The 13,599-nt window shown below is 46.8% G+C and overlaps 1 protein-coding gene across 2 annotated transcripts in view; it reads left to right on the forward strand.

The window, feature by feature from the left end:
• The window catches only part of FNDC3A (fibronectin type III domain containing 3A), a 266,349-nt gene that overhangs the window by 24,165 nt on the left and 228,585 nt on the right, over window positions 1-13,599 (forward strand). The window contains exon 1 of one of the 2 annotated variants that reach the window (XM_040426012.1): window positions 2,659-2,693. The exons of the other annotated variant lie outside the window; for it this stretch is intronic. The gene's annotated coding sequence lies outside the window, so the exon portion shown is untranslated. Of the gene's footprint in view, window positions 1-2,658; window positions 2,694-13,599 lie in introns of those variants that run through there. 2 annotated transcript variants of the gene reach the window in all.

Raw genomic sequence — 13,599 nt, forward strand, 5'->3', positions numbered from 1 at the left:
ATGTCTGTTGGTGCCTTCTCCAAGTCAGGCTTGGAGTCAAGGGGGCAGCGGCCTCCTAGCTTCAAGGGACGATAACCCCGCCCCTCACCCCTCCTCTCTACAGTGTGATGGACATCTTGCCGGGACCACGCTCTTCTCGCGCATGCACCGTGCGCTGCCTGTTACAGCGCGATTCCGGCTCCCTCACTCACCGCCTTCATTTTGCAGACTGCGCATGCGGCGTTCAGTTACATCGTGCTCGCGCCCTGCCATCGCTTCTCGTCTTTAGCGTGAGTGTGATCACTGGCTTGCGTTCTCCAGCGCCTGAAGCCAGTGATCACGCTCACGCTAAAGACTAGAAGCGACGGCCGGGCGCGAGTACGATGGAACTGAACGGCGCAGTCTGCAAAATGAAGGCAGTGAGGGAGCCTAAGCCGGGATCGCGCCGTAACAGGCAGCGCACGGCGCATGCGCGAGAAGAGCGTGGTCCCGGCATCACGCCAAGATATCAATCACACTGTAGAGAGGAGGGGTAAGGGACGGGGTTTTCGTGCCTCGGAGCAAGGCTGCCGCTGCCCCCTTGACTTCAAGCCTGACTTGGAGAAGGCGCCAACAGACATTAAAACTGCGATTTTAACAATTATGAGGAAAGAAAATCATTATTAGCAACACACTGGGGGATACTTTAATGTACTGTGGTTGGTTTAATATGTGTTTTCCAGGTGACCGGTTCCGTTAACCCTTAGGATACCAAAGGTTTATTCGTTTTAGCGTTTTCATTTTACTTCCCTATCTTCCTGGAACCATAACCTATTTTTATTTTTCCATTCACATAGCTGTATTTTATTTTTCCATTCACTTAGACACTTTAAACTTTTATATATAATTTTTTTATACATAATTATTATTTTTTTTTTGCTTTTTGTTATGATTTTGAAATTTGTATTTGAGAGTACAAAATCCATTTAATTTTTTTTTTTTTTATTATTCCAAATAATCATGGATTTTTTAATTACATTTATTACAGAGAATTGCTAATTTCCTATGTTGACCTGGTGGCCAAAATAATTGCAGCTTCAAAACCCTGGGTCTCTTCAGCGAGACCCAGCGCATTGAAATCAATTACCGGCATCGTCATTGGCTGCAGTGGATTCTGATAAGAATCCCATAAGCACGATCACTTGATCACTGCATCTAAAGGTCTTAATTACTGCGAACGGCATTATTGTTCAGCCTACCACTATTGAATTTGTAAGGCCACCTTTACTCCTCCTGTTTTTTAAAGAGATTTTACTGGAAAGGATAATGATGATCCTCAGGATAGGTCATGATTATCATATCAGCGGTGGTCCAAGTCCCGGAATCCCCAGTAATCCGCTGTAGCAGGGAACCGCTGCACTCACCCGAGCTTCAGTGAGCTGCTCCCAGCAGCTTTTCAAGGACAGCGCCGTACATTGTATAGTGAATTTGATCCAAGAATAGCCAAGCCAGGAGTCCCATAGAAATGAATGTAGAAGACACTGCGCAAGCGCTGCCACTGCACCATTTGCTTCTATGTGACTGCCAGTGATGGCAGAGCCAAAGCTCAGCTACTTTTGGCAGTCCCATTAAAATAAAAGGAGGGAGGCCGCACATGCGTGGCTGCTCTCCGTTTACTTCGAGTGTCCTGGTCTGGAGATAGGTGCTGGTCTCAGAGGTGGGACCCACACCTGAGATTGGTGGTATATCCTAGTGATATGCCACCAATATCTTAGATGAGACAACCCCTTTATGCGTTTTTAATCAATAAAAAAAAATTCCCAGTGTTTTTTATCAGATGTAAACCACTCAGATTATTTGAAAATCAAATGTTTTTTAAATGAATCTCTTCATGTTAAAAATATAATTTTGTTGCCGCTTTTCATCATAGATTTCCATAGGTAAAACTGCATGTAAAGCCACAATCGCCATATGTCAGTGCAGCACGACTACACTAGGTGTGTACAGGTTCTTAAACAGGACATAGAATGTAGCTCTTACACTAAAAGTAATAAATGTGAGACTTTTTTTATTTCTTGTCATTGAGAATTAAAATCCTGAATGGAAAATACATTTTTGGTTTGACCTTGGTAGTCGGTGACTTATTGGCCGGCTGCAGAGCGCTCCATGCGCAGCCAGACAAACTGCTCCGTGTTTACTCAGCTTAGAACATGTGGTGTTTGCTTTTCCGCTACTCGTTCACCCACCCGTGCCTTCACAAGTGGTCAATGTAGATGAAACCTTGTCCTTGTCACACGAGATCGCACCTGTGCATGACATCTACAATCTGGCAGCAAGCAGATATATGGAAGCCAAACCTGTACTGCAGCCTGATGTCCAGGAAATGCGTCGTCCAGGGTTATGGGGGAGCCAGTGTTTTGGGGTCACTAGGATTGTTTAACTGGTTCACAACCATGGTAATTTCCATCCTCGGGATCAGACACATTCAGACTTTTTCACATTTATTACTTTTTTTTTTTTTTACAATTTTTAGGCTTATAAATAGAAAAAAGTAAAACATGTATTTATTTATTTATGTTTTTATGTATTTATTTCTGGTAATATAATATTACCCTGAAATAGACTTTATATTTTCATTGATCGTTGTCTACTGTAATTTTTTATATTTTACAGGTCAAAGTTTCAGATAATCGAGTTCAGGGTAGAAACTATTCGCGCGTGAATTTAATTTTTAGGTATGATTTTCTTTTTACTTTTGTTTATTTCTGTAAGTAGGACTCCAGTGAGAAATCTGCCCAGTGCAAATAACCATGTTACTGATGGGCTGTGCTGGGTCTAGTCAGACCCATCCGTAGTCTGCTAGATCCAGCATTCCAGTGATGATGCGATGATCTGGACGAATAGACGCAGCGACAACCTATTGAGTGCCGTTTACAAGAAGACAAAAGTGGTGAAAACATCTCCTGTCTTCTCACTTGGGTCTCCTTTGTAGTTGACAGTGGGGGAGCCAACATTCGGTTACCAGATGCTCGGGCAGCCAACTAATGCCAGCATCGTAAATATTCTATGGCACAGGCTTTAGAGACCCGGACCACCCACTGTATACAGGCGGATGGTCCTTACCGGAGGACCTGTCAGCTATGTCGAGCGTAGATCAAATACTTTTCATAAGGGCTCATTCAGACAGCCGTATGCTGTCCGCAAAAATGAGGATCCATTTTTTTTGCGGATTGGATGCTGACCCATTCACCTCTATTGGGGCCCTTTTCTTCCGTTCTATGGCTCTGGAAAACAAATAAAACATGTCCTATACTTGTCAGTGAAAATCAGGACGGGGCCTCATTGAAGTCTATGGGTCTGCAAAAATGCAGATGCAATCCGTTTTTTTTGCAGACATCATACGGCCGTCTGAATGAGCCCTAACAACTCAGATGCATCTTTTCTTAGATCTTTTTGTTGAGACATTGCTCAGTTACGCATCCTAGAAATATATTACGCAATTGACAATTGGTGTGGGGAAACACGGTCCATGTGTCTGTGGCATCATCTGGAACATGTGGGCAGCACACTGTCTGTCTGAATTAGCCCTCAGATGGTCAGGTTGGGCCTCCAAGTGAGGTATATATATATATATATATATATATATATATATAATGATAGATGCTGATTATCCAGTAAGAAGTAAGATTTATTTCCGCTTTTGAATGTATACATTGTTATACTCCTCTATTTTTGACATTTTCACCCCTGCTCTTTTCCCCTGCGTGCCTGTTTTTCTAGGAGCATTAATATCCCATGTGAGAGGCACAGGGGGGTAAGATAATGTCCTGCTATAATTTCCACATCGGTCTCCCTTGCATTGGTTTTATTAGAAGCCTTTCATTTAAAAGCAGGCACTTTGAGGGTTCAGCGGCTGCATGGCCTGTTCTATTATCCTGCCAGGAATCGTGGTGCCCACATCAACAGAAGGGTGCCATAAACACCGTCAGGACGGACCTACCTAGGGGGTTATAGAAATCCGGTGTAATAAAACCCACTTGGCTTATTTATGTAGATTACACAGAGTAAATGAAAGTGTTTTCCTCCCCTGTCTAAAGCTAAATATCTGCAGGAAATTGTAGTCATATCCATCCCCGGGCTGAGCCTGGATGTTTTTATCTTCACTGAAAGCTGTAAAAGAAATAGTAAAGTAAACTTCCTTTGTTTGAGAATAGCTCATGTGCCGGTAACTGCTGCACTTGTCCCATTGAAGTGAATGGGGGCAGCGCTGCCAATGCCAGCTCCATCCACCGCACAGAGCGGTGTAATTCCAAATCTACTCTGAAACCGATCGGTGGGGGGTGCTGGATGTCAGACCCCCACTGATGGCATATTGATAGCCTATGTGTGCCTTGTGGATAGGCCATCAATATTAAAATCCCAGAAACCTCTTTACTTCAAGACCCTGCGATTTTCCGTTATCATTTTTTTGCTCCTTCCCTACCTGCAGCCATTATTTTTATATATATTTTTTTCCATTCACATAGCCGTATGAGGGCTTGTTTTTTCCAGGACAAGTTGCCCTTTTGGTGCCATTGAATATTGTATACGATGTAGTGGGAAGTTGGGAAAAAAATTCCAAATGGGAATGGGGGGAAAATTTTAGTTTTTTTTTTTTTCTTTCAAAGTTTAAGTACTAAAACACAAGAAAAAAATAATATAAATGTGCTATTGTTGTAATCGGTCAGTTTCACCACATAGGGTACACCGTAAAAACGAAACCCATAAAAACTATGGCAGAATTGTAATTTTTCTTTTTTTTCTTTACATTGCCATATTTTGACCTCCTAACTTTTTTATATTTATGTCTAAGGAGCTAAATGAGGGCTCCCTCAGTCTCAGTACGGGGATGCTGTACAGGCCCTGGGACTGCAAGGCTGCCAGTGAAAAGCCTCTCGGATGCTGTGGTCACAGTGGACCATGGAATCTGAGGGGCTAAATGTCTGTGATCGGTGTTATCACCTATCACAGACATTGGATCTAGGTGTCTGCTGTTTAAAACAGCAGAAACCCAGGGGCTATGGTGCCGTATGGCGGAGGTTAGCCAGTTTCCAATACACTGCGTGCAGAATTATTAGGCAAATGAGTATTTTGACCACATCATCCTCTTTATGCATGTTGTCTTACTCCAAGCTGTATAGGCTCGAAAGCCTACTACCAATTAAGCATATTAGGTGATGTGCATCTCTGTAATGAGAAGGGGTGTGGTCTAATGACATCAACACCCTATATTAGGTGTGCATAATTATTAGGCAACTTCCTTTCCTTTGGCAAAATGGGTCAAAAGAAGGACTTGACAGGCTCAGAAAAGTCAAAAATAGTGAGATATCTTGCAGAGGGATGCAGCACTCTTAAAATTGCAAAGCTTCTGAAGCGTGATCATCGAACAATTAAGCGTTTCATTCAAAATAGTCAACAGGGTCGCAAGAAGCGTGTGGAAAAACCAAGGCGCAAAATAACTGCCCATGAACTGAGAAAAGTCAAGCGTGCAGCTGCCAAGATGCCACTTGCCACCAGTTTGGCCATATTTCAGAGCTGCAACATCACTGGAGTGCCCAAAAGCACAAGGTGTGCAATACTCAGAGACATGGCCAAGGTAAGAAAGGCTGAAAGACGACCACCACTGAACAAGACACACAAGCTGAAACGTCAAGACTGGGCCAAGAAATATCTCAAGACTGATTTTTCTAAGGTTTTATGGACTGATGAAATGAGAGTGAGTCTTGATGGGCCAGATGGATGGGCCCGTGGCTTTGGTAAAGGGCAGAGAGCTCCCGTCCGACTCAGACGCCAGCAAGGTGGAGGTGGAGTACTGGTTTGGGCTGGTATCATCAAAGATGAGCTTGTGGGGCCTTTTCGGGTTGAGGATGGAGTCAAGCTCAACTCCCAGTCCTACTGCCAGTTTCTGGAAGACACCTTTTTCAAGCAGTGGTACAGGAAGAAGTCTGCATCCTTCAAGAAAAACATGATTTTCATGCAGGACAATGCTCCATCACACGCGTCCAAGTACTCCACAGCTTGGCTGGCAAGAAAGGGTATAAAAGAAGAAAATCTAATGACATGGCCTCCTTGTTCACCTGATCTGAACCCCATTGAGAACCTGTGGTCCATCATAAAATGTGAGATTTACAAGGAGGGAAAACAGTACACCTCTCTGAACAGTGTCTGGGAGGCTGTGGTTGCTGCTGCACGCAATGTTGATGGTGAACAGATCAAAACACTGACAGAATCCATGGATGGCAGGCTTTTGAGTGTCCTTGCAAAGAAAAGTGGCTATATTGGTCACTGATTTGTTTTTGTTTTGTTTTTGAATGTCAGAAATGTATATTTGTGACTATTGAGATGTTATATTGGTTTCACTGGTAAAAATAAATAATTGAAATGGGTATATATTTGTTTTTTGTTAAGTTGCCTAATAATTATGCACAGTAATAGTCACCTGCACACACAGATATCACCCTAAAATAGCTAAAACTAAAAACAAACTAAAAACTACTTCCAAAAATATTCAGCTTTGATATTAATGAGTTTTTTGGGTTCATTGAGAACATGGTTGTTGTTCAATAATAAAATTAATCCTCAAAAATACAACTTGCCTAATAATTCTGCACTCCCTGTATTGATGACCTATCTTCAGGATAGGTCATTAGTATTAGATCAGCAGGGGTCTGACTCCCTGCACTCCCGTCGATCAGCTGTTTGAAGAGAATGCAGCACTATCAGCGCTGCCTTCTGTTTACTGTTCACCATCGACATCTCAGTGATGAACAGGTGTAATTACAGCTCCTCCGTCCTCATTCACTTCAATGGGAAGGAGCAGTTACACACAGTCTACTCCATCCGATTATATCGAATGAGATTGTGGAGCTGCAATTACACCTGCTTGCAGCTGCGATGCCGACGGCGAATCGGTAAACAATTAAGAGAAAGCAGTGCTCGTACAAGTTCTGCATTCTCTTCAAACAGCTGATCGGTGGGGGGCGCTGAGAATCCGGCCCCCGCCGGTCTGATGTCGATGACCTGTCCTGACGATAGGTCATTAATAGAGTTGAGCGAACACCTGGATGTTCTAGTTCGAGAAGTTCGGCCGAACATCCCGGAAATGTTCGGGTTCGGGATCCGAACCCGATCCGAACTTCGTCCCGAACCCGAACCCCATTGAAGTCAATGGGGACCCGAACTTTTGGGCACTAAAAAGGCTGTAAAACAGCCCAGGAAAGAGCTAGAGGGCTGCAAAAGGCAGCAACATGTAGGTAAATCCCCTGCAAACAAATGTGGATAGGGAAATGAATTAAAATTAAAATAGAAAAAATAAAAATGAACCAATATCAATTGGACAGAGGTCCCATAGCAGAGAATCTGGCTTCATGTCAGCAGAGAATCAGTCTCTTCATGCCATAGCAAAGAATCTGGCTTCATGTCAGCAGAGAATCAGTCTCTTCATGCCATAGCAGAGAATCTGGCTTCATGTCAGCGCAGAATCAGTCTTCATGTCATAGCAGAGAATCAGGCTTCACGTCACCCACCACTGGAACAGGCCACTGTCACACATTTAGGCCCCGGCACCCAGACAGAGGAGAGGTTCATTCAACTTTGGGTTGCCCCGCAATATAATGGTAAAATGAAATTAAAAATAGTATTGAATGAGGAAGTGCCCTGGAGTAGAATAATATATTGTTAAGGGGAGGTAGTTAATATCTAATCTGCACAAGGGATGGACAGGTCCTGTGGGATCCATGCCTGGTTCATTTTTATGAACGTCAGCTTGTCCACATTGGCTGTAGACAGGCGGCTGCGTTTGTCTGTAATGACGCCCCCTGCCGTGCTGAATACACGTTCAGACAAAATGCTGGCCGCCGGGCAGGCCAGCACCTCCAAGGCATAAAAGGCTAGCTCTGGCCACGTGGACAATTTGGAGACCCAGAAGTTGAATGGGGCCGAACCATCAGTCAGTACGTGGAGGGGTGTGCACAGGTACTGTTCCACCATGTTAGTGAAATGTTGCCTCCTGCTAACACGTTCCGTATCAGGTGGTGGTGCACTTAGCTGAGGCGTGGTGACAAAACTTTTCCACATCTCTGCCATGCTAACCCTGCCCTCAGAGGAGCTGGGCGTGACACAGCTGCGTTGGCGACCTCTTGCTCCTCCTCTGCCTTCGCCTTGGGCTTCCACTGGTTCCCCTGTGACATTTGGGAATGCTCTCAGTAGCGCGTCTACCAACGTGCGCTTGTACTCGCGCATCTTCCTATCACGCTCCAGTGTAGGAAGTAAGGTGGGCACATTGTCTTTGTACCGGGGATCCAGCAGGGTGGCAACCCAGTAGTCCGCACACGTTAAAATGTGGGCAACTCTGCTGTCGTTGCGCAGGCACTGCAGCATGTAGTCGCTCATGTGTGCCAGGCTGCCCAGAGGTAAGGACAAGCTGTCCTCTGTGGGAGGCGTATCGTCATCGTCCTGTGTTTCCCCCAGCCACGCACCAGTGATGGGCCCGAGCTGCTTTGGGTGCCACCCCGCTGTGAACATGCTTCATCCTCATCCTCCTCCACCTCCTCCTCATCCTCGTCCTCCTCGTCCTCCAGTAGTGGGCCCTGTCTGGCCACATTTGTACCTGGCCTCTGGTGTTGCAAAAAACCTCCCTCTGAGTCACTTCGAAGAGACTGGCCTGAAAGTGCTAAAAATGACTCCTCTTCCTCCTGGGCCACCTCCTCTTCCATCATCGCCCTAAGTGTTTTCTCAAGGAGACATAGAAGTGGTATTGTAACGCTGATAACGGCGTCATCGCCACTGGCCATGTTGGTGGAGTACTCGAAACAGCGCAACAGGGCACACAGGTCTCGCATGGAGGCCCAGTCATTGGTGGTGAAGTGGGTCTGATCCACAGTGCGACTGACCCGAGCGTGCTGCAGCTGAAACTCCACTATGGCCTGCTGCTGCTCGCACAGTCTGTCCAGCATATGCAAGGTGGAGTTCCACCTGGTGGGCACGTCGCATATGAGGTGGTGAGCAGGAAGGCCGAAGTTACGCTGTAGCGCAGACAGGCGAGCAGCGGCAGGGTGTGAACGCCGGAAGCGCGAACAGACGGCCCGCACTTTATGCAGCAGCTCTGACATGTCGGGGTAGTTGCGAATGAACTTCTGCACCACCAAATTCAGCACATGCGCCAGGCAAGGGATGTGCGTCAAACCGGCTAGTCCCAGAGCTGCAACGAGATTTCGCCCATTATCGCACACCAGGCCGGGCTTGAGGCTCACCGGCAGCAACCACTCGTCGGTCTGTTGTTCTATACCCCGCCACAACTCCTGTGCGGTGTGGGGCCTGTCCCCCAAACATATGAGTTTCAGAATGGCCTGCTGACGTTTACCCCGTGCTGTGCTGAAGTTGGTGGTGAAGGTGTGTGGCTGACTGGATGAGCAGGTGGAAGAAGAGGAGGAGGAAGCTGAGTAGGAGGAGGAGGAGACAGGAGGCAAAGAATGTTGCCCTGCGATCCTTGGCGGCGGAAGGACGTGCGCCAAACAGCTCTCCGCCTGGGGCCCAGCCGCCACTACATTTACCCAGTGTGCAGTTAGGGAGATATAGCGTCCCTGGCCGTGCTTACTGGTCCACGTATCTGTGGTTAGGTGGACCTTGCCACAGATGGCGTTGCGCAGTGCACACTTGATTTTATCAGACACTTGTTTGTGCAGGGAAGGCACGGCTCTCTTGGAGAAGTAGTGGCGGCTGGGAACAACATACTGTGGGACAGCAAGTGACATGAGCTGTTTGAAGCTGTGTGTGTCCACCAGCCTAAATGACAGCATTTCATAGGCCAGTAGTTTAGAAATGCTGGCATTCAGGGCCAGGGATCGAGGGTGGCTAGGTGGGAATTTACGCTTTCTCTCAAATGTTTGTGAGATGGAGAGCTGAACGCTGCCGTGTGACATGGTTGAGATGCTTGGTGACGCAGGTGGTGGTGTTGTTGGTACATCCCATGTTTGCTGGGTGGCAGGTGCCAACGTTCCTCCAGAGGCGGAGGAAGAGGCGGCGGCAGCAGCAGCAGAAGAGGCCGAAGCGGCGGCAGCAGCAGAAGAGGCCGAGGCGGCGGCAGCAGCAGAAGAGGCCGAGGCGGCGGCAGCAGCAGAAGAGGCCGAGGCGGCGGCAGCAGCAGAAGAGGCCGAGGCGGCAGCAGCAGAAGAGGTAGCAGGGGGAGCCTGAGTGACTTCCTTGTTTTTAAGGTGTTTACTCCACTGCAGTTCATGCTTTGCATGCAGGTGCCTGGTCATGCAGGTTGTGCTAAGGTTCAGAACGTTAATGCCTCGCTTCAGGCTCTTATGGCACAGCGTGCAAACCACTCGGGTCTTGTCGTCAGCACATTGTTTGAAGAAGTGCCATGCCAGGGAACTCCTTGAAGCTGCCTTTGGGGTGCTCGGTCCCAGATTGCGGCGGTCAGTAGCAGGCGGAGTCTCTTGGCGGCGGGTGTTCTGATTTTGCCCACTGCTCCCTCTTTTGCTACGCTGTTGACTCGGTCTCACCACTGCCTCTTCCTCCGAACTGTGAAAGTCAGTGGCACGACCTTCATTCCATGTGGGGTCTAGGACCTCATCGTCCCCTGCATCGTCTTCCACCCAGGCTTGATCCCTGACCTCCTGTTCAGTCTGCACACTGCAGAAAGACGCAGCAGTTGGCACCTGTGTTTCGTCATCATCAGAGACGTGCTGAGGTGGTATTCCCATGTCCTCATCATCAGGAAAAATAAGTGGTTGTGCGTTAGTGCATTCTCTCTCTTCCACCCCTGGGGAAGGGCTAGGTGGATGCCCTTGGGAAACCCTGGCAGCAGAGTCTTCAAACAGCATAAGAGACTGCTGCATAACTTGAGGCTCAGACAGTTTCCCTGATATGCATGGGGGTGATGTGACAGACCGATGGGCTTGGTTTTCATGCGCCATCTGTGCGCTTTCTGCAGAAGACTGGGTGGGAGATAATGTGAACGTGCTGGATCCACTGTCGGCCACCCAATTGACTAATGCCTGTACCTGCTCAGGCCTTACCATCCTTAGAACGGCATTGGGCCCCACCAAATATCGCTGTAAATTCTGCTGGCTACTGGGACCTGAGGTAGTTGGTTCACTAGGACGTGTGGCTGTGGCAGAACGGCCACGTCCTCTCCCAGCACCAGAGGGTCCACTAACACCACCACGACCATGTCCACGTCCGCGTCCCTTATTAGATGTTTTCCTCATTGTTCCCGTTCACCACAATTTTGAGAATGGCAAATTTGGGAATGCTTTTTCAACCCAGAAAAAAAAGTGTGCTTTTACGGTCAATACAAATAACTTGACCAGCTAAAACAGTACAGATTTGGTTGAATAGAAATGTCAGGTCTATTTTTTAGCGCTGGGTGACAGGCTCAACTTGGGTGACACAGGCTCAGCCTGCACTAGATGTAGTATATGGCCAAAAAATAATCAGACTGTTGATGGTTAAATGCACTTGGGTGACACAGGCTCAGCCTGCAGCTGATGTAGGATATAGCACAAAATAACCACACTATCGATGGTTAAATACACTTGGGTGACACAGGCTCAGCCTGCAGCTGATGTAGTATATGGCCAAAAAATAACCAGACTGTTGATGGTTAAATGCACTTGGGTGACACAGGCTCAGCCTGCAGCTGATCTAGTATATGGCCAAAAAATAACCAGACTGTTGATGGTTAAATGCACTTCGGTGACACAGGCTCAGCCTGCAGCTGATGTAGGATATAGCACAAAATAACCACACTATCGATGGTTAAATACACTTGGTGATAGCTCGTGCTGGCGCACCATAAGTCACAAAATGGCCGCCGATCACCCTAGAAAAAAAGTGATCTAAAAACGCTCTGGGCAGCCTCAAAAAAGTGAGCAAGTCAATAATAGCACTTCAATGATCCACAGCTGCAGATCGATCACAGAATAAAATCTTTTGGAGGAGTTAATCTGCCTAATCTCGCCCTAACGTCGCAGCTGCAACCTCTCCCTATACTGATCATAGCAGAGTGACGTGCGGCGCTACGTGACTCCAGCTTAAATAGAGGCTGGGTCACATGGTGCACTGGCCAATCACAGCCATGCCAATAGTAGGCATGGCTGTGATGGCCTCTTGGGCCAAGTAGTATGACGCTTGTTGATTGGCTGCTTTGCAGCCTTTCAAAAAGCGCCAAGAAAGAGCCGAACACCGAACCCGAACCCGGACTTTTACGAAAATGTTCGGGTCCGTGTCACGGACACCCCAAAATTCTGTACGAACCCGAACTATACAGTTCGGGTTCGCTCATCCCTAGTCATTAATACTAACAACTGGCCAACCCCTTTAAAGGGCTTCTGTCACCCCACTAAAGTCATTTTTTTTTTTTGGGCTAGTTAAATTACTTATACTGCGATATATGAAAATATAATGGTCTTACTTACTTTGCTTCAGCGGTTTCTTCTAAAAACGAACTTTTATAATATGTAAATTAGGTCTCTACCAGCAAGTAGGGCGTCTACTAGCTGGTAGCAGCCGTAGAAAACCGCCCCCTCCTTCTGTTGATTGACAGGGCCAGCCGGGATCTCCTCCTCCGGCCAGCCCTGTCAGCATTTCAAAAATCGCGCTCCTGTGTTCATTCGGCGCAGGCGCTCTGAGATAAGGAGGCTCGTCTCCTCAGCACTCCCTCAGTGCGCCTGTGCCGATGACATCACTGAAATAGAAGACGTGATCGGCACAGGCGCACTGAGGGAGTGCTGAGGAGACGAGCCTCCTTATCTCAGAGCGCCTGCGCCAAATGAACACAGGCGCGCGATTTTTGAAATGCTGACAGGGCCAGCCGGAGGAGGAGATCCCGGCTGGCCCTGTCAATCAACACGACGAGGGGGCGGTTTTCTGCAGCTGCTACCAGCAAGTAGCCGCCCTACTTGCTGGTAGAGACCTAATTTACATATTATAAAAGTTCGTTTTTAGAAGAAACTGCTGAAGCAAAGTAAGTAAGACCATTATATTTTAATTTATCACATAATAAGTAATTTAACTAGGCCAAAAAAAAAATAATGACTTTAGTGGGGTGACAGAAGCCCTTTAAGGACACCCCAAAAGTTTGTGTCTGTCTTGTCATAGAAATATGTGCAGACCCACTGAACTACAAAATATTTCGTCTCCTTTGGAGACATATCTGTAATTTACTGTAAAGAGAGTGGTGGTTGCTTGGTTGTTTTCTAAGCATTTCTTCTGTAACCTCTCAGCTCCAGTGACTGAGTTTTCCAGCAGAAACACAGGGAATTTGTTAGTGATGCATACTGAAGCCAGCCATTATCAGCTAGAAGAAGCCAAAGCCCCATCAGCGGTTTTCGCTGTAATGGTTAATGCAGTCGCTGTACATCCTGTATATTTGCAGTTCTTGTGCTGTATACGTGCATGTGTGAGATTTCTGTTAGAGGCGGGCATAGAGTAAGAACTGGATGGCAGCAAATTGGTAATAGAACATTTCCATCAGAAAGGGGTGTCTTTTTTTTTTTTTTTTTGTGTATTGTTTTTTTAGTACTATTGAAAATAAAAGACAAAATATTGTCATTCTTTAGCAGTCACCATAGAGAGATAAAGCTCCTATATAGA

The sequence above is a fragment of the Bufo bufo genome, chromosome 3, assembly GCF_905171765.1.
Source record: "Bufo bufo chromosome 3, aBufBuf1.1, whole genome shotgun sequence".
NCBI lineage: Eukaryota > Metazoa > Chordata > Amphibia > Anura > Bufonidae > Bufo > Bufo bufo.